Source organism: Ambystoma mexicanum, chromosome 13 (genome assembly GCF_040938575.1).
Source record: "Ambystoma mexicanum isolate Mex_15411 chromosome 13, UKY_AmexF1_1, whole genome shotgun sequence".
NCBI lineage: Eukaryota > Metazoa > Chordata > Amphibia > Caudata > Ambystomatidae > Ambystoma > Ambystoma mexicanum.
The window spans coordinates 257,422,782-257,441,164 of NC_090938.1; positions in this window are offsets into that span (position 1 = coordinate 257,422,782).

Consider the following 18,383-nt stretch of genomic DNA (forward strand, 5'->3'; position numbering starts at 1 on the left):
ACCTAAATGTAAGATGGGAGCAAGCGTAGACCATCAGACGAAAAATAAGGCAGTCCTTGTGGCGTCTTGTCAAAGTAACAAACCTATGCTTTGAAAAACCTATTGCCAATTCCTTACAACTAATTACAGAAAGAGTGTGGGATAGGGTATTCAAAATAAGGAAGAAAGTGTTCAAAGAATAAATCGGGATGTGATTGCCTCAAGGACTCTCTTCCCCATGTTTTTAGCACGGGACAAGTTGTGACTTTGGAGTACAGCACACGCTCGAGCTTTCTCAGCACAAGCTAACAGTTTCGTATCAGCTATCAGGTTCTTCGATGGTTAAGTCTCTTTATGATGAAAAGTCTCTTGCCTTCGAGGCCTGATGCTCTCAACAAACAAACAAAGTTCTGTTCTACAAACACTTTGGGTGATGGCTTCACCCCTGGGTCCCCCTCATCTGAGCGCCTGCCCCTCAGACGTATTCAACAAATTAACAAGACAGTTCCTTTCTCAGTGAACTTTGGGTGGTAACTTTCCACCCCTCTGCTGGGCTCAGACCCCAGAAGACAAAGGTGACACTTCTCTTCCCCTTGTCTTCCAATACTCACGTTTTCACAAATCTTAAGGTTTTCGGCCTTTGCCCATGGTTGTCCGCTTACCTCTGCGGGTTCACTCTCGCGACTTTTGGTTGTCAGCTTCCCTCTGCGGGATCACACTCGCGGACTTTTGTTTGTCGGCTTCCCTCTGCCGGATTCACTCTCGTCAACTTTTGTAACACACTGTTCTTGTACACCCCTTTGTCGAGTTCCCTTAGTTTCACACATTATTTTGGGTTGTCGACTTCCCTCTGCCGGGCTCGCTCTTGCCAGACTTTACCAACAATTCCTCATGGGACTTATAGACTCCACCCCTTTCATTAGCATCCCTCACCCAGGTTCACTCTCGCTAATCTTCACAAAGCACAGTTCATGTACTAATGTTCACCATTCGGGATTCACTTGCCTTAGATTTCACAATTATCTGTTGGTCAAAGACATTTGACGGTACAGAGGATTTTACGAGACCACTGTATGACCACTTTGACCGTTCTTCACCTCTTCCCAAGGCCTTCTGGTTACGGTAGTCTTTACCATTGGGTAATCGCCAAGAGTTTCATGCGTGAGCACCCATGTGGTGCTGTCTCCTCTGTAGCTGGTTTTCCACCTCCTCCTTTAATAGTATCTTTTTGCTTTTCAAAGTTCAATTTAGCCTTTGGGTACTTTTCATTCAACACAGTTTGGTTTCTTATCATCACTCCCCTCGACTCACCGGCTGTGGGGAACCGCTTGGCTTTCTGATGTCTTGGAGTCGAGGTTTGTACCACAGAGACCAGCGTCTCTCCCCAGCTTGGTAATCAGCGGAGGAGGGTCTTGCGTACCAGGCACATCTGTTGCAATACACGTTAGCTATTGTTCGCAGACTTTATCGTTCCCTCTGCAGAGGTTCCACGTGCCTTGGTCAGAAAGGACAAGGTCGACTCTTCTCCTTGCCTCCCTCTCGGTCTGTGCCGTCTTTCTCATCCTCTTGAACTGCTGTGTTGAGTTAGTTCTTATGTTGTGCGGTCTGCCTTGCTCGTCCTGTGCTCTTGTGCCTCACCCTTTACCCCTGTGGCGAATGCAAAGGGCCTTCAGGTGTGTGCCATCCCATTCAATTGCCTGACCCTGGGGTTGGGACATGTCAGGTAAACAGTTTTATCATCAGTCCATTGTCTTCCTCGGGGTACAAAAGTGTTTGTGTCAAAAAGGGGGGGGGGTTTGTCATGAGAAATGATATTCTTCATTCTAGGGGAGTTGGTCAATTCAGAAAGATGAGATGGGTAGGGTTTGTGAAGCAAACGGGTATGAGCAGGGTTATCATGAAATAAACAAGGGGGATTGTGGGGACGGTAGTGTTTTATCTAAACAAGTTGGCAGTGCAGGAAATAATCAGAGGGACCGGAAAAGGAATGACCATGTATTCGGGTAGGCAACAGAAAACCAAGGATTCTGGGAATTGTGATTTTTGACGGTACTAGGGTTTGGGCTTCTAGTTGGTTTACCAGAGGTGTAGGGGTGGTTGGATTGTACAGAGGGAGCTACTTTGGGTGGAAGGGAGGTAGATGTGGAATAACCGAAGAAAGTCTCAGGGACTTCGTCCTCCTCTCCTCCTTCCTTGATGTAGTACCATCCCCTGGCCACCTGAATAAGTGATCCCCAAGGTTTGCCTGGGAGAATACCCTCAGGTTTCTCACACCAACCACATACTACAACGTGACCATCCAGAACTTGAGACTTTAAGTACTTGTTGAGACGACGTAGATCCAGAAGCGGTCTCAACCAACCACCTGTCTTCTTTCGAACTACAAAGTATCTGGAATATACTCTGAGGCCCGGAGTCGCTGGGGGACAGCTCTATCGCCTCATTCTGTGATACATTTCGCCCTGAAGTCACACCAAGTACTGAGAAGAAGAAGCTAACCCCAAGAGTAATTAAGATTACCTATAGGAGACACACTACTATAGTACTGGGATGAAGAAGAGGGAGCTTGCAGGCCAGGCTAGTCCTGTTAATTGGACTAATTCTGGTCACGCGATTGAGCCTGGGACTTCACACCTGAAGCCTGTTAGAGACTCACAGGTATATAAAAGGTGGAGTCCACAAACAGAAAGGAGAGTGAGGAACCTGTGTGAGGAGAGATCAGCAGGAGAGCCACCCCAGCATGGGGGAAGTTGGAGGAGAACAGGACGCTGAAGGACGGCGGAGTGAGATAAGCTGTCATTGCAGGGTGAGGGAGCCTGGTCTCCAAGGAGACGGAGAAGGGTACTGTGGAAGGTACCGGTACCTTTGCTATGGCCAAGAACTGCTCCTTCCTCTGAATGGCAGAAAACATTGACGGGTGTCTGAGGGGCAGGCAGTGAGACCCTGACCTCAAATTCCAGGAAGCATCTTACACAGGAAACCGAAGAAAAATAAGTTGCAGCTGCGGAATTTGCAAGGAAACGCGGTGCACGTATTCAAGTGGAGGAATTACATTGTAGCGGTGTGGTCCTGGGCGGTCTGCATTTTTTCAAAGTCTCGGTTAAGCGATACATGTTCAAAAGTCTCTGACTAACAAAGGACATTGTGAAAGTATCACGAAATAAGAATACAACGAATAAGAGTGTGAGAGTGATGAACGAGTAACCCAAGGGGAGCCGGTGAGGTGTGAGCAAAATGGTGATCAGGCAAAACAAAGCTGTAAATGAAAGTCAAGCAAGAACATTGTAGAAAGGAGAACCAAAGAAGTATCAAGAAAGGCAAACTCTGAATCTAAGAACTGGTGAAACCCTGTAATTCGCTAAAGTGGTAGAAAGCTGGGTTGGGGCAACTGGTTGTGTGATCTGTAATGGGTGGGCCGTGCGGCCTGTTAAGTGCGCCTAGACCAGGACACCCCAACAAGGAGAAGTGTGAAAGCAACTTTGAAATACAATAAAGCTGAACATTGGTGTTTTGAGAATCAGTATTTGTGTGAAAGCAACTTTGAAATACGATAAAGCTGAACCGTGGCGTTTTGAGAATCAGTATTTGAAGCTTGGGGAAGGGAAGCCCTGAGATCCTTTGAAACATTCTTATTTTGGAAATCCATGCTTGAAGCTTGGGGAAGGGAACCCCTGAGCGCCTTTGGAACATTGTTGTTTTGGAAATCAATGCTTGTATCTTGGGGAACTGAACCCCTGAGCTCCTTTGGAATATTATTGGCTTTGGTAAAACAGTGCTTAAGCTTGGGGAAGGAGCCCTAAGCACCTTTTTGAACTTTGTGGTTGGAACTGTATCCTGAACTTCTGAAGGGGTCTAGAGACTGCTCCAGACTTCATGTTGAACACTATTTAAGTTATAACACCCCCCACATTAAATTTCTATATTAGACGTGAAGGCAAGCATAGGTTTTGACACAAAGACTTTTGTGTTAAACCTACGGCCTTAGACTTTTTCTTAGTTTATTTAGGTAGGGCTATTCCCACCGTAGCTGTAGGACAAGTAGGCATCACTCCCATCCTGATATTTTAATAAAGGTTTTCAAAATGGTTACATCCGTTGTCTGTCATCTCTTGATACCATGCCTGTCTCACACAATCTATAACAGTAAGTGGGGAAGAACAGGCAAGATTGGCCAGAAAACCAGCAGGGAAGGGACAATGGGAGATGGGGGGGAAGCATAAAGCCAGAGACGGGAAACAGCAAGGTGTGGGTTATTCCGTTAGGGTCAGAGGAGGAGGTGACAGACCAGGAGGAATGATGTTGGATTTAACCAAAATTGACAAACAACTGAGAAGTCTTCCGAAAATCCTTTGTGCGTACCATGTAGAATTTCAATGTACAAGGAACGTCCAGCGAATGCAAGGCCCTCTCCGCCAGCTACTACGGATTCGGAAAGAAGACATGCAACATCAAAGGTTCATTGAGGTGGAATTCTGACTGTTCCTTTGGCATAAAGGTGGGGTGTGTACGCAGTACCACCCTTGAAGTGTGAAAAGACAAGTAAGGTTGCTTGCAAGACAGGGCCTGACTCTCCCCGACCCGCCTGGCTGAGGTGATAGCCACGAGGAAAGCCGTCTTCCACAAGAGAAACTTGAGCGGAGCCTGATGCATTGGTTCGAATGGCACTCCCATGAGCTTAGTCAGCACAACATTGAGCTCCCAAGCCAGGGCAGGAGTGCTCACCGGCGGAAAGGTTCTGAAGAGCCCCTTAAGGAACTCCTTGACAAGCCTGTGAGACCACAGTGAAGGTCTGCTCGGAGACATGGTGTACCTGGATATTGCGGTGAGAAGCACCTTGATAGAGGTACAAGCCAGTCCCGCTTTGCAAGCAAGTATGGCATAAGTTGCGTAGCCGTGACCCACAGAGGGGTAATCTTCTGAGTCTGTCACCACACAAAGAAGCCTTTCCATTTATATCCATAGCACTTCAACCTTGATGTGTCTCTGGTCAGGATGTCCTTACATTCTTCGGGTAAAGCATAACCTCCAAACTTTTTTTATTTTTTTTATTTATTGTGCATTAGCCAAGACAAATCTTGACTTTTTAAACACATCAACAATAAACATTTTCATAAAGAGAAAATATAACATTAAATTATTAAAATTAATCAAAGAAAACAAATTCATATTAAACATAGTTAAACATTCACAGCATTCAAATGAAATGAAACAACTGATCATTACATAAAGAGAACATAATCTCTACCTAAATAACCCAGAGGAATCAAATCCAAGGACTTTTCTTCATCACCTCTTGTCACAATCATCAAACTCTTGATCGTCTAAAGAGATTCCACTCTTATTAGTACGTTTTAGAACCCTCAAGATGTTTACGTCTTCTGCAGTTAGAAACACTAAATTACCTGAGATGAGTCTTTCCCAGAACATGGGGGATGTCAAGGCGTCAATACTATGGATGAATCTTCTCAGTCTGAAGACCCTGAGACCCCAAGTCCCTCTGCAACCAATCAGCACATGTTGGATTGTATGCTTTAATTCCAACTCACATTCTTGACAGGTGTCCTTAGGAAAAACTTCCCTGTCGCTCACGTGTTGATTTTCTAAGGTTGGTAGTATGTTCAATCTGAGTCTGAGGAAATCAGCCCTCACACTAGGATGCAGAGACCTCCTCAGATAGGTAGGCATGAAGGATCTGGATTTATCAAACTTCGATAGAGAGGAAGAGGGCTTTAATTCTCTCATTCGCTCAATCGTTCGGATCCAATCTCCTTTTTTTAGACTCTTTGGTTTTTAGCGGGTTGTGCACCAAGGTATCTACAGCTGAATCCACGTTAATTAGAATCTCAGTAGATCTATCTCTTAATGCATTTAGAAAGCCATTGTCTCCCATCGAAAGCTGTGTTGCCATATCTTCATAGAGAGAGGGATGGAGACTCAAGGATCAGTCTATATGAGGAGATCCATCTCCATTCCATCCGTGCCAAGAGGGAAGTCAAACCCAACTTGTATTAGATGGAGACTACGGGAACAGAATTAGGGAGATTAAGTGTTCTCTTCCACAATTTAGATTCCAGTTTGTCACAGTTGGTAGCAAAGCTCATGGTACTGCATTCCAGATCAAATAAAAGTGAATGGACTACTTTTCCTATGTAATATTTTGTGAGTGGAGCAATGGAGAACCTACAGACTATTTTTTTGTATAAATTTTGATAATCTGAGACCCTAGGTTCACAATCTTAATATCCGAATTCTGGAGGAAGGACCTTTTAGTGGTATACGCACTAATCCTTGAGCCCAGATACATAATCTCATTTAATATTGGCACAGCTTGACTGTCCAACTGCCAAGTAAAGGGTGTAATCCTCTTCTGGAGTCATTTTAAAGATTACGACACTGGATTTATGTGGATTTATTGTAAATTGGTTTAATTTTGCGTAGTCTGCAAGAGCGTTAAGGAGACGCTGTAGACCAATATGTGTATGATCCATGATGGCAATATCTGCATACGCTAACCACAATATTTTTGTCGTTCCCAATTTAGGACTGGCCAGAAGTAAACTATGGAGCCAATCGAAAAGGTCCGCAAAGAACAAGTTAAAAAGAAAAGGGGCGACTAAGCAGCCCTGATGAACACCTCTATTTATCTCAATTTTTTTTCGATAAATCCCCCAATTTGGATAATCTGACACTAAGAGTAGAGTTATGGTAAAGTTCAATCAGGACTCCCAACAAATTGTCAGACAAACCCCAACTTGCCCCAGAGCAGATCTCTACTGATGGTGTCAAAGCCTGGGATAAGTCCACCCAGGCTCTGAACAATGGTTTCCCATCCGTCGCAAAAATAAAACACGCCTACACAGCTCAGAACTAGATCATTGAGAGAAGTGGAGAGACCCTTCCTAAATCCTGCTTTAAATTTTGAGATGATCCCATTTTCTTTGGCCCAACTTTCTAGATCTCTCGAGACCTGCAAATATTTTACTGTCCGCATTCAATAGAGAAATTGGGCAATAATTAGATGCAGCTAAGCGATCACCTCTCTTATATATAGATACAATGATCGAGCTTTTCCAAGAATCCAGGATTCTCCTAGTCTTAACTATTTGGTCGAAGAAGCCTTTCAGCATTCTCGACCAAATTGTGGAATTTGATTTTAATATAGCATTTGTAAGACCATTGAGTCCTGCGGCTCGTGACACGGAAGATTTCATGATTAAATTAATAATCTCCTCCGCGGAAGAACTGAGAACCCAGGGTATTATCAAATCCTTCCTAGATGAGCATACACTTTGGTGAAATGGTTAACCCAGGCCTGTTCTAAATCTTACAAGTCTATTACCTGACTAACTTCTGGGACAAACCACGGGTCCCAGATTTCAATGTAACCCCAAAAGATGCCTCCAACATATCATGATCACTGAGACCACCATCTGTAATTTTAAAAGTGTTACAGCTCTCAAACAAGCCACTGGAAACATAATCAATAACTGAGTGAAGAGTTCCCCTTCTCCAAGTTGGAGCCGCAGGGATATCCCCACACACATTTCCATTAAGTGCCTTAAGATCCCATCCCTTCCAGGTACTGGCTCCAGACATTACACTCCAGTATCTTTCGATTACCCATTCCTCTTATCCTGGGAAGAGTTCCAAGAGAATATGAATTAAAGTCACCCATGATAATTATATCATCCATTGGGAAGTGACCCGTTGCCAGGATTAGTAAATCCCGTAATTTCTCAATAAAAGCAATAAGAGACACTACTGCAGGATTCCAGTAAATATTTACTAGCAACCATCCCCAAGTGCCAAATTTGCGCTTCAACATAGCTCTAACAATCATGATACACGGAAACCTCCCCGGAAATTAGGACTGAATCATCAAAGATCGAATTTCTACATAGAATACATAGTCCACCAACAGGACGCCCCGCCTCTGCTCCACTCGCTAACTGATGAAAGGAAGAAAACCCATCTATATCAAAAGCCATTCTCACCCAGGATTCCTGGAAGAAAATGAAGTCAAAAGATCCAAACATATAACCTTTCATTGGTTCATTACAAAAGGAGTTAAAACCCCTCAAGTTCCAGGACAGAGTTCGTATGGGTGTGTTGGTTAGAGATTCTTCTCAGCAAGCCCAAGTTTAAGAAAGATCTGAGACACTATTTCTGGTACCAAGTCAAATACTATTGGAGATGCTGACAGTGCTTTAGTTTTCACTTGGGATAAAGCTGGAGGAAATGCAGTAAGCGTGAAAGCAGGGGTTAGTTCTTCAAAGTCTTGGAGATCTTTAGTTATCATCATGCCCCTTAGACACCACTCTGACTTGGCCCCTAGTATGGGCTCCAACCCCAGTCTAGATCTCAATACCAATTCTGCGATGTCAGCATTCGGTAAATGAGGGAAGCCAACCTGCTCAATATCTGTAGTGGTGATATAGTTTAAACTGGGGTTTGCTTTCATCTCAGAAAGAATTACAGAGCGATTCAGAGGGGGTTTAGGTCCATTATTCAAGGTAGCACGTGACAAAAAAAGAGACAAACCTTAGGATAACTCCTTCGGTTTGTCGGGAGTCCTAGACAATTTTTCATTCTTATAGATGGCTTTAGTAGTAGCGCCCTCCTTTTACGATACGTTGCTTTGGTTGTCTCCAGAGTTCAGGTGTGGTTCACCGACTGGTTGAATGAGAGTAGAATGAGCCCTGGTCACTGTGGGACTATTTAGCTGTAGGTCATGGCCCGTTGGTGGAACTTTTGGGCCCCCAGGCAGTCTATAACTGCTTGTGATGTCACAAGCCTCTTTAGTTTTTGATTTTAAAAAGATCGGAGCAATCTTTAATGGAGGTTTATTAAGTATTGCTTTGGTCCCTTTTAAGAAAACGGGGGTGATCTTGGGAGGTGGTTTTAATTGGATCAGTTTGGCTCCCCACAGTAATTTTCACAATAACCAGCTCTTGGATACTGCTATCGAGAGAGCTTGGGACGGAGGGAGCTTCTTTTAATGAAGACTTCCTCCCATAACCCATAGGTCCTTTCTTCTTACTTTTGGTGCAGTTTTTCATCTCGAGTCCTTGGAGGTTACGAAGAAAGCGATTTGTGCTTCCTGAAAGGTTGATCTTCTTTGTCTTGGGACCACATTTGGCATTCTCTTTAGAGGCCTCTATGTGGTCAGAGTCATTATGAGGTAGTAAAAGTTGTTTTCTCTGTTTCTTTTTCTTTTTAGACTTCTCGTTGGACTTCTTGCTTAAATTATGTTCTTGTTGATCTTTCGGGGTTTTGAAGCTTGATCTAAAGTTGCCTCGGGAGCCTCTCGCAAACCTTGAGCGGCAATATCTTTCTCTGCCATTTGGGCTAAACACATGAATTCTTCCAATGTAGATGCTGACAACAGAGTGTCATCCTTGTCTGCACAACCTGGCACCTCTGTGGGTACCGGTGAGCATCTACAGCATTGCCCATAAACATGTACGATTGATACTTCAGAGAGCTTCGAGCTCAGTGTAGCGAGTTCCATTTTCGCTCCCTCCCACTGAGCAGCCAATAAGTACATTTTCGACCCTGATTTTTCGTCAGGAGGCGGAATTCCGCCAGAGTTTCTCTTATGGAGTCATTTACAGCAGACTTCAGGGCCACCAGCGAGATTTAAATAAGTTCTAGATCTTTGGTGATCTCCCAACAGGGAGCCCGAATGTAGATGAACTTCAGCTTTTAAATTGTCAAAAACTTTTAACAAGTGAACTCAACACGTAGTTTAAGGCAACAATTGATGCAGAGTTTAACCCTTGCTCCCCTGACTCAGCACCCCCCTCATGACCGCCAATGTAGGTTTAGACGCAGCAGTGTTATACGTTGCTGAGAAGCCTCTGCATCTCTTGACACTTCCAAAAAGGCAGAGATCGCATTCAGCTCGAAGGAAGCATTAAAATTGGGGAGGATATTGGTGTTGTCGCTAACCTCCTCCATTAAATCCAAATAAAATTCTTCCTGGGCAGAAATTAGCCCTAGGGGTTTAGATAACTCACTGTTTACGGCCGCTCTGAGCAAGCTCCGCTTCCTCTCGTGGGTCGTTATGATGGCCCTACCTTCCACAGGGAAGTAGTTGAAGATAGTATTTTTGATGGATGTAGCGATTAGGGTATAATCCAAATTAGATGTCAAGCAGTTTTTTAATTGCGGAACGTTAGGCATAGACACGCCAGAATCTTTATGATCTTCTGTTCACAGAAAAGTTAGGCCAGAACCAGATGCCTGCTGACCATCTTTAGGAAAAATGCTTTCTTTTCCATGAAAGCAGCCCTTATCCACCGGGAGGGATTTGAATATAGATCTGTCCACTCGTAAAGAAGTTGGCACCCGCTCCTGTGGTTCCTCCCATTCCACAGGTGATTTTCAACACCCGCAGAGGTACTACGAAGGTTGTAGGTTTTTAATTTGCTCATGTCAATGTTTTCTTTGACAAAGCTAGGCTTTTCTTTGACAAGGCTGGGCTTAACCAACCTGCCCAGCTCCTGCCCCCTGAAGCCTCCAAGGTGCGCCTTTGGGTATTGTTTTAAGGGTGCTATTCAGGTCAAAGGCCACCCATGATGACAGAATCCAGCATCCCTAGCCAATTCCCAGCGAACATCCTTCACCCACTCGATAAATGCTACTATTGATCATACCTGTGTAAAGTTGGGTGAACATTAGCACTTGCCACACTAACTAGCTGTAGATATTGGCAGGGGCATGGACCGAAGAGAGCTGTAAATGAAGGCAGACAATGCCCCTGGACATAATTGCAAGCGTTAGCACGGCCACGTTCCAAAAGGGGTGGGAGCGGTAACTTGAATGAGCAACCAAATAAGATAATGAATGCCGAGCAGCCACAACACATGGGTGAGGGAACCCGGGCTTACCGGTGCCGCCCACCTACTAGATGGGGAATGCTTTCTGGGCTAGACTGCAAAGGACGCACAAACGCCTGTCCACCCCGCTTACAAACAGGGGTCACGTAGGCGGCCGGTGCACAACTTGGGCAAGTTATGCATGTGAACGGATTCCATATGGGAAAGGGGCCTTGAGTATCATACAGCCCTGATCTGGACGTAGACACAGAAATGCCCACACACCCCACCTGATCAGAAACACGGAAATTTAGTGCCTCACTTCAAGACAGCAATGACAATTAACCAAGGCACTAACAACTTCACCCTCTGCATACACCTCTCAAATTCTAACCAAACACAACCACAAACCTACAACACAACAATCCGCACACACTTCACTATACTGCAACAACAAAACATAGCACACATAGACCCGCACAAGAGCACACAACGTCTTCTGACAGTATAACACCCCAAGCCCAGCCAACGGAATTCCGGGCTGAGGCCGCCAATAGCACATCACTGCTCTCTTGCACTTCTCCAGCTGATCCCCACTAACTCCCCCCACCCCTCCCTTTTTTTCAGAGCAGCCAGAGCGCCAGGGGACCACTCCGGTGGTGATAGTGAGCGGTACAAATATCCTTTAACATTAACATTGACAAAGGCGCCCGCGGAACACCCGCAGTCCCTGAGATAGCACACCAGCCCACTACGCGCTGCTTAGGGTGGAGAGATAAATGTACAAGCTCCAAGCCACCTTGTGTTACTGTATGTTTATCACCTCTGTGCCTGGCGGCTCCTAGGGAACTCCCCACTCCATCACTGTCTAGAGGAGGACTTTTTGTTGAATAAAAAGTCAGAGGGCCGCAGGTCACGGGTCCTATTACTAATCTGTAGCTAATCGCACTCGCAAGCCCCTGGGCACCAAGGCACTGTGGGGGTGGGGCACTTATCTGGTCCGCTGGCTCTGGAGGGCATGCAGCCTAATTCAGATCTAATTCAGTTCCAAGGGCTCTGAGGGCCCCGTGCAGCAAACACCTGCTGTGGTGCGAGGAAAGGACCTGAGCGTGTGAACACATCAAGCCGCACATCTTCTCCGACTCCACTCTCAACTCTGAACGCTCAGTGTTCACTCAGAGGCTGCTTCTGACGTTTGATTGGATAACCTCCAAACTCTAGAGCTGCAGGAGCCATGCCCTCAGCTTCAGAGACTCTGGGTCGTGATACAGAATCACCCCCCCTTCTCTGATTAGGTGGTCTGGGGACAGCGGTAGCCTGATGGACGGAGCGACTGCCTGGCGTATTAAGTCCGGATACCAGATCTCCCATGCCGGGGCGATGAATATCATCCTGCAGTGGCACTGTGTGTTGATCACACGTAGGAGGGGTCGAAATGGGGGAAGGCATATAGGAACTGTCCCTCCCAGGAGAATGAGAATGCGTCCCCCAAGATCCTCAGTTGAGGGAACCTGCTGGTGAAACTGTGGTACTTGATATTTGTCGCTGTCGCAAAGAGATCGATCTGGGGTCGTCCCCATTTGTCAAACAGCAGATCCACCTGGTCCTGGAAAAAGCTTCCACTTGTGGCAAGAACGCAGCTCCCTGCAGAGCAAATCCACAATGGTGATCTTGACTCCCGCCTGGTGAAATTTAATGAGGAATATGCCTTGACGAATGGCCCACTGCCACAATGCTTCCGGATGTAGACCGTGGTCGTGGTGTTGTCTGTGAAGGTCCTCACCACCTTGTCTCTCAGTGACGGCAGAAAAGACCTGAGGGCCTAGAATACGGCCTGAAGTTCCAGGACGTTGATGTGTAGGTCCTTTTCCTCTAGTTGCGAGAGGCCTCTGGAGTGCAACTGTCTGGTGTGGGCTCCCCATCCCTCTAAAGAGGCATCCGTGGTGACAGTCTCTTGGTAAGGACAAACCTTAAAACGGAGCTCCCCGGATGAGATGCTGCCGAAAAAACCCCACCACCGTATCGGCCAACGGAACTCTTCATTGAAAGAGAGCTTGTCCGTAAACTTCCCCGATACTTGCATCCACATTGCAAACAGGAACTCCTGGAGAGGTCTCATGCACAGTCTGCAGAGGCGAACAAGGTTTATGCAAGAGGACAACATGCCCAGAAATGACTTGATGTATCACACCATCGCTGCCTGGGCCTACGACAAGCGCTGCACTTTGCCTTCACTCTCTCCTCCGAGGGAGACGCCAAGCATGTCACCCTGTTGAGTCGTGCACCTAGGAATAGAGAGTCTTGAGATTGCTTCAAGCAAGACTTTGGATAGTTTATGGAGAACCCCAGCTCCGTCAGCAGACATACAGTCCTCACTATGTGCTCGTTCGACAGGGACTGCGAGCGGGCACGCACCAACCAGCCGTCCAGGTTTGGGTATACATGGATGCCTCGCAGACGAAGATGTACCACCAACGGGGCCAGGCACTTCGTAAACACCCTTGGGCCGACTTCAGGCCGAAGGGCAGAGCCTTGCACTGTGTGACGCTGAACTAGGAATCGCACCAACTTGCAGTGCTTTTTGTGAATGGGGATGTGGAAGTAGGCATTCTCCAGGTCCAACGATGTCAGAAAATCTCCCTGCTCCAGCTGGCCTATGTAAGGAACTCATGGTGACAACAAAGACGGATACAAGTGATCACAGTCCAAAGGTGTTTATTAAACTGTAAGTGCAGGGTGGAAAAACGCCCAACCTAAATGTAAGATGGGAGCAAGCGTAGACCATCAGACGAAAAATAAGGCAGTCCTTGTGGCGTCTTGTCAAAGTAACAAACCTATGCTTTGAAAAACCTATTGCCAATTCCTTACAACTAATTACAGAAAGAGTGTGGGATAGGGTATTCAAAATAAGGAAGAAAGTGTTCAAAGAATAAATCGGGATGTGATTGCCTCAAGGTCTCTCTTCCCCATGTTTTTAGCACGGGACAAGTTGTGACTTTGGAGTACAGCACACGCTCGAGCTTTCTCAGCACAAGCTAACAGTTTCGTATCAGCTATCAGGTTCTTCGATGGTTAAGTCTCTTTATGATGAAGTCTCTTGCCTTCGAGGCCTGATGCTCTCAACAAACAAACAAAGTTCTGTTCTACAAACACTTTGGGTGATGGCTTCACCCCTGGGTCCCCGTCATCTGAGCGCCTGCCCCTCAGACGTATTCAACAAATTAACAAGACAGTTCCTTTCTCAGTGAACTTTGGGTGGTAACTTTCCACCCCTCTGCTGGGCTCAGACCCCAGAAGACAAAGGTGACACTTCTCTTCCCCTTGTCTTCCAATACTCAGGTTTTCACAAATCTTAAGGTTTTCGGCCTTTGCCCATGGTTGTCCGCTTACCTCTGCGGGTTCACTCTCGCGACTTTTGGTTGTCAGCTTCCCTCTGCGGGATCACACTCGCGGACTTTTGTTTGTCGGCTTCCCTCTGCCGGATTCACTCTCGCCAACTTTTGTAACACACTGTTCTTGTACACCCCTTTGTCGAGTTCCCTTAGTTTCACACATTATTTTGGGTTGTCGACTTCCCTCTGCCGGGCTCGCTCTTGCCAGACTTTACCAACAATTCCTCATGGGACTTATAGACTCCACCCCTTTCATTAGCATCCCTCACCCAGGTTCACTCTCGCTAATCTTCACAAAGCACAGTTCATGTACTAATGTTCACCATTCGGGATTCACTTGCCTTAGATTTCACAATTATCTGTTGGTCAAAGACATTTGACGGTACAGAGGATTTTACGAGACCACTGTATGACCACTTTGACCGTTCTTCACCTCTTCCCAAGGCCTTCTGGTTACGGTAGTCTTTACCATTGGGTAATCGCCAAGAGTTTCATGCGCGAGCACCCATGTGGTGCTGTCTCCTCTGTAGCTGGTTTTCCACCTCCTCCTTTAATAGTATCTTTTTGCTTTTCAAAGTTCAATTTAGCCTTTGGGTACTTTTCATTCAACACAGTTTGGTTTCTTATCATCACTCCCCTCGACTCACCGGCTGTGGGGAACCGCTTGGCTTTCTGATGTCTTGGAGTCAAGGTTTGTACCACAGAGACCAGCGTCTCTCCCCTGCTTGGTAATCAGCGGAGGAGGGTCTTGCGTACCAGGCACATCTGTTGCAATACACGTTAGCTATTGTTCGCAGACTTTATCGTTCCCTCTGCAGAGGTTCCACGTGCCTTGGTCAGAAAGGACAAGGTCGACTCTCTCCTTGTCTCCCTCTCGGTCTGTGTCGTCTTTCTCATCCTCTTGAACTGTTGTGTTCAGTTAGTTCTTATGTTGTGCGGTCTGCCTTGCTCGTCCTGTGCTCTTGTGCCTCACCTTTTACCCCTGTGGGGAATGCAAAGGGCCTTCAGGTGTGTGCCATCCCATTCAATTGCCTGACCATGCCTGACCCTGGGGTTGGGACATGTCAGGTAAACAGTTTTATCATCAGTCCATTGTCTTCCTCGGGGTACAAAAGTGTTTGTGTCAAAAAGGGGGGGGGGCTTGTCATGAGAAATGATATTCTTCATTCTAGGGGAGTTGGTCAATTCAGAAAGATGAGATGGGTAGGGTTTGTGAAGCAAACGGGTATGAGCAGGGTTATCATGAAATAAACAAGGGGGATTGTGGGGACGGTAGTGTTTTATCTGAACAAGTTGGCAGTGCAGGAAATAATCAGAGGGACCGGAAAAGGAATGACCATGTATTCGGGTAGGCAACAGAAAACCAAGGATTCTGGGAATTGTGATTTTTGACGGTACTAGGGTTTGGGCTTCTAGTTGGTTTACCAGAGGTGTAGGGGTGGTTGGATTGTACAGAGGGAGCTTCTTTGGGTGGAAGGGAGGTAGATGTGGAATAACCGAAGAAAGTCTCGGGGACTTCGTCCTCCTCTCCTCCTTCCTTGATGTAGTACCATCCCCTGGCCACCTGAATAAGTGATCCCCAAGGTTTGCCTGGGAGAATACCCTCAGGTTTCTCACACCAACCACATACTACAACGTGACCATCCAGAACTTGAGACTTTAAGTACTTGTTGAGACGACGTAGATCCAGAAGCGGTCTCAACCAACCACCTGTCTTCTTTCGAACTAGAAAGTATCTGGAATAAACTCTGAGCCCCGGAGTCACTGGGGGACAGCTCTATTGCCTCATCCTGTGACATGGACCACACCTCCTGCAGAAGCTGTGGTCCGTGTAGTTCTTGCTGCTGAATCGAAGGGATACGAGGACACTTGCGTTGGAGTTCCAAGGTGTGCCCCTGCCCGAGAGCATCCAGCACCCATCTGTCCGTGGTGATCTTTTCCCACGTGCCGACGAACTTAGACAGCCAGGCTCCCACTGCAGAGGTATTCTGCCTTCCTGACGGCAGCATCGCTGGCCTCTGCTGCCTTGAGAGCACCCCGCGTACACTTCTTGAGAGGAAGAGCATGAGGGCTGCCTGTAATGGGTACTATAACCTTTTGAAGATCTTCCTGGCTTTCCTCTCGAGGAGCGAAAGGACGAGGACCGTCACTGCTGCAAGGTTCCCAGGGAACGTGCTGTCTCCATGTCAGTCTTTATCGCCTGCAAAGACTTGCTGACTGCCTTTCCGCAGCGGTTTTCCCTGTCGGAACGGCATATCCAGTACCTTTGTCTGAAGGTCCTGGCGGAAGTTAGTAGCCTTCAACCATCCTTGACGGCACATTGACTCCCCGTTCCCCATCTGGCGAAAACCTGTGTCTGCGATGTCCACCGCCACTGTGATGGCGCGATCCGAGGCCACTTCACCCTCCTGAAAGAGTTCCAGTCCCTTCACATTCTTATCTTGTGATAGGAAGTCCAGGATAGGGCCCAGCTTGTATCAGAGTTCCTGGTCATAATGGGACAAAATGGCTATGTGCTATTTTTTTATTATTTAAGGGACTTATGTTTAGTCACCCTAAGTTTCCTATGGTCATCCAGACGTGGCCCCCTTGCTCACTGTGCTCAGAGAGGCACAGCTCCACCTCACTGATGAGGCTCAACAAGGCTGAAACACGTGTACGGGGTTGCTGTTGATTCTCTTGTTCAGAAGAGAATTGCCATAGCATTTTGGGGCTGGACAAAGACTGATATGCAAATGGTTATTTCCCTTCTTTGAAAGGTGCAGTGAGCTAAAGTGTGGCTGCGGACTCTTGAGTGGGTACCATCCCAAAGAACAGGTCATTTAGCCTTATTCGTTCTCAAAAAGGGGCGCCTATGGACTATTTTTTGATTATTTATGGGAAAGATGGTGTGCACATTAGAGGGGGCATGGGTTTTCTCTGTTGGGGGTACAGTGTGTGCAGCGCCTCTTTAAAATCTCAATTAGTATGCAGAATGAGAAGTGGTGGCATTATATGTTAATATTGGTACATTTGGAACAGAGCATGTCTGGGGATGGAATGGAAGAGGGATTGGCAACGCATTACACCCAGTGCACTTCATAAAGCATCTACGTGCCAAGAAGAACTCGTTCACAGACATAACTCTAGAAACGGGCTCATGTCTGATATCTCCCACTTCATCCTCATGGACATCAACAGTGCTTCGATGCAGCAAACCTGTGGAAATCCACACTATATACATGCTTGGGCGCGATTGTGGGTTTCATAAGACCAGTAAAATGACATTAATCTGATGTTGCACTGAACAATTGGCAGCAGTAACCTTCAATTCCGATTTACTGTGTCAAATCGTCAGGCTCTATTCCCGGAGCTTCACCCTGTTGAGTGTTGCTTGTAATCTCTCCGCAACAAGCTCCTCACAAAACAGCCACACACTGCAGCATGAGCGGACGTCCGCTAGCTCCAAGATGCCAAAAACGCTGGCCTGCCCTCCGCACCCAGGTGACTTATAAGCACCCCCCTGGTTGCCAGGCTTTCCTCTTTCCAGGAAGGCTCCCAATTTAGAAATAATGCTGGCGGCCTTCTGCTTGGGAGAGGAAGTCACGCCAGAGAGCGCTCTGGCTGCAAGGCACGGAAATGGGGCTTGGCGGACAGAGATCACATGCTGCAAAGGCATCCCTGGGAGGCGGATTGCATGAAGGGGGGGCTTCAACTACCCGGACAAGTTGGCCGAGCATTTGAATATACGGGCCTCGTATCACCAATCTGATAGGTTGAAAGTCACTATCCCTCCTCCTCCCCTTCCCAGCAAACAACCAGTCCTGAAAATGATGGTACCCCCTCATGTCAAGCTGGGTGAAAGCACAGACTTGTGCTTTCAAGAGTTATGTACCTTTTTGTGGTTCCTAAGCAACCACAAAAAGTTTCAGAACTCTTGAAAGCACGATACCCTGTGACGCCTACAGCCATGGAGCTTCCATTTGTTGTTTTAAAAAACATTGTTTTCAATACTCAATATGGTTTGCAGCTGTGACCCCCAAATGGCATCCCTGGCTGAGGGTGCACATGGCGCATGCATGAGCACACTGCCGGATGGCCTGCCAATGTTTGTTGTGGTGGCAGAGCTGGTGGTTCACTTGGCAACATAGACTGTCACAGCACACACAGGTGCTTCTCATGGTTCCATGGCTTCACATGCACATTTTCCCTT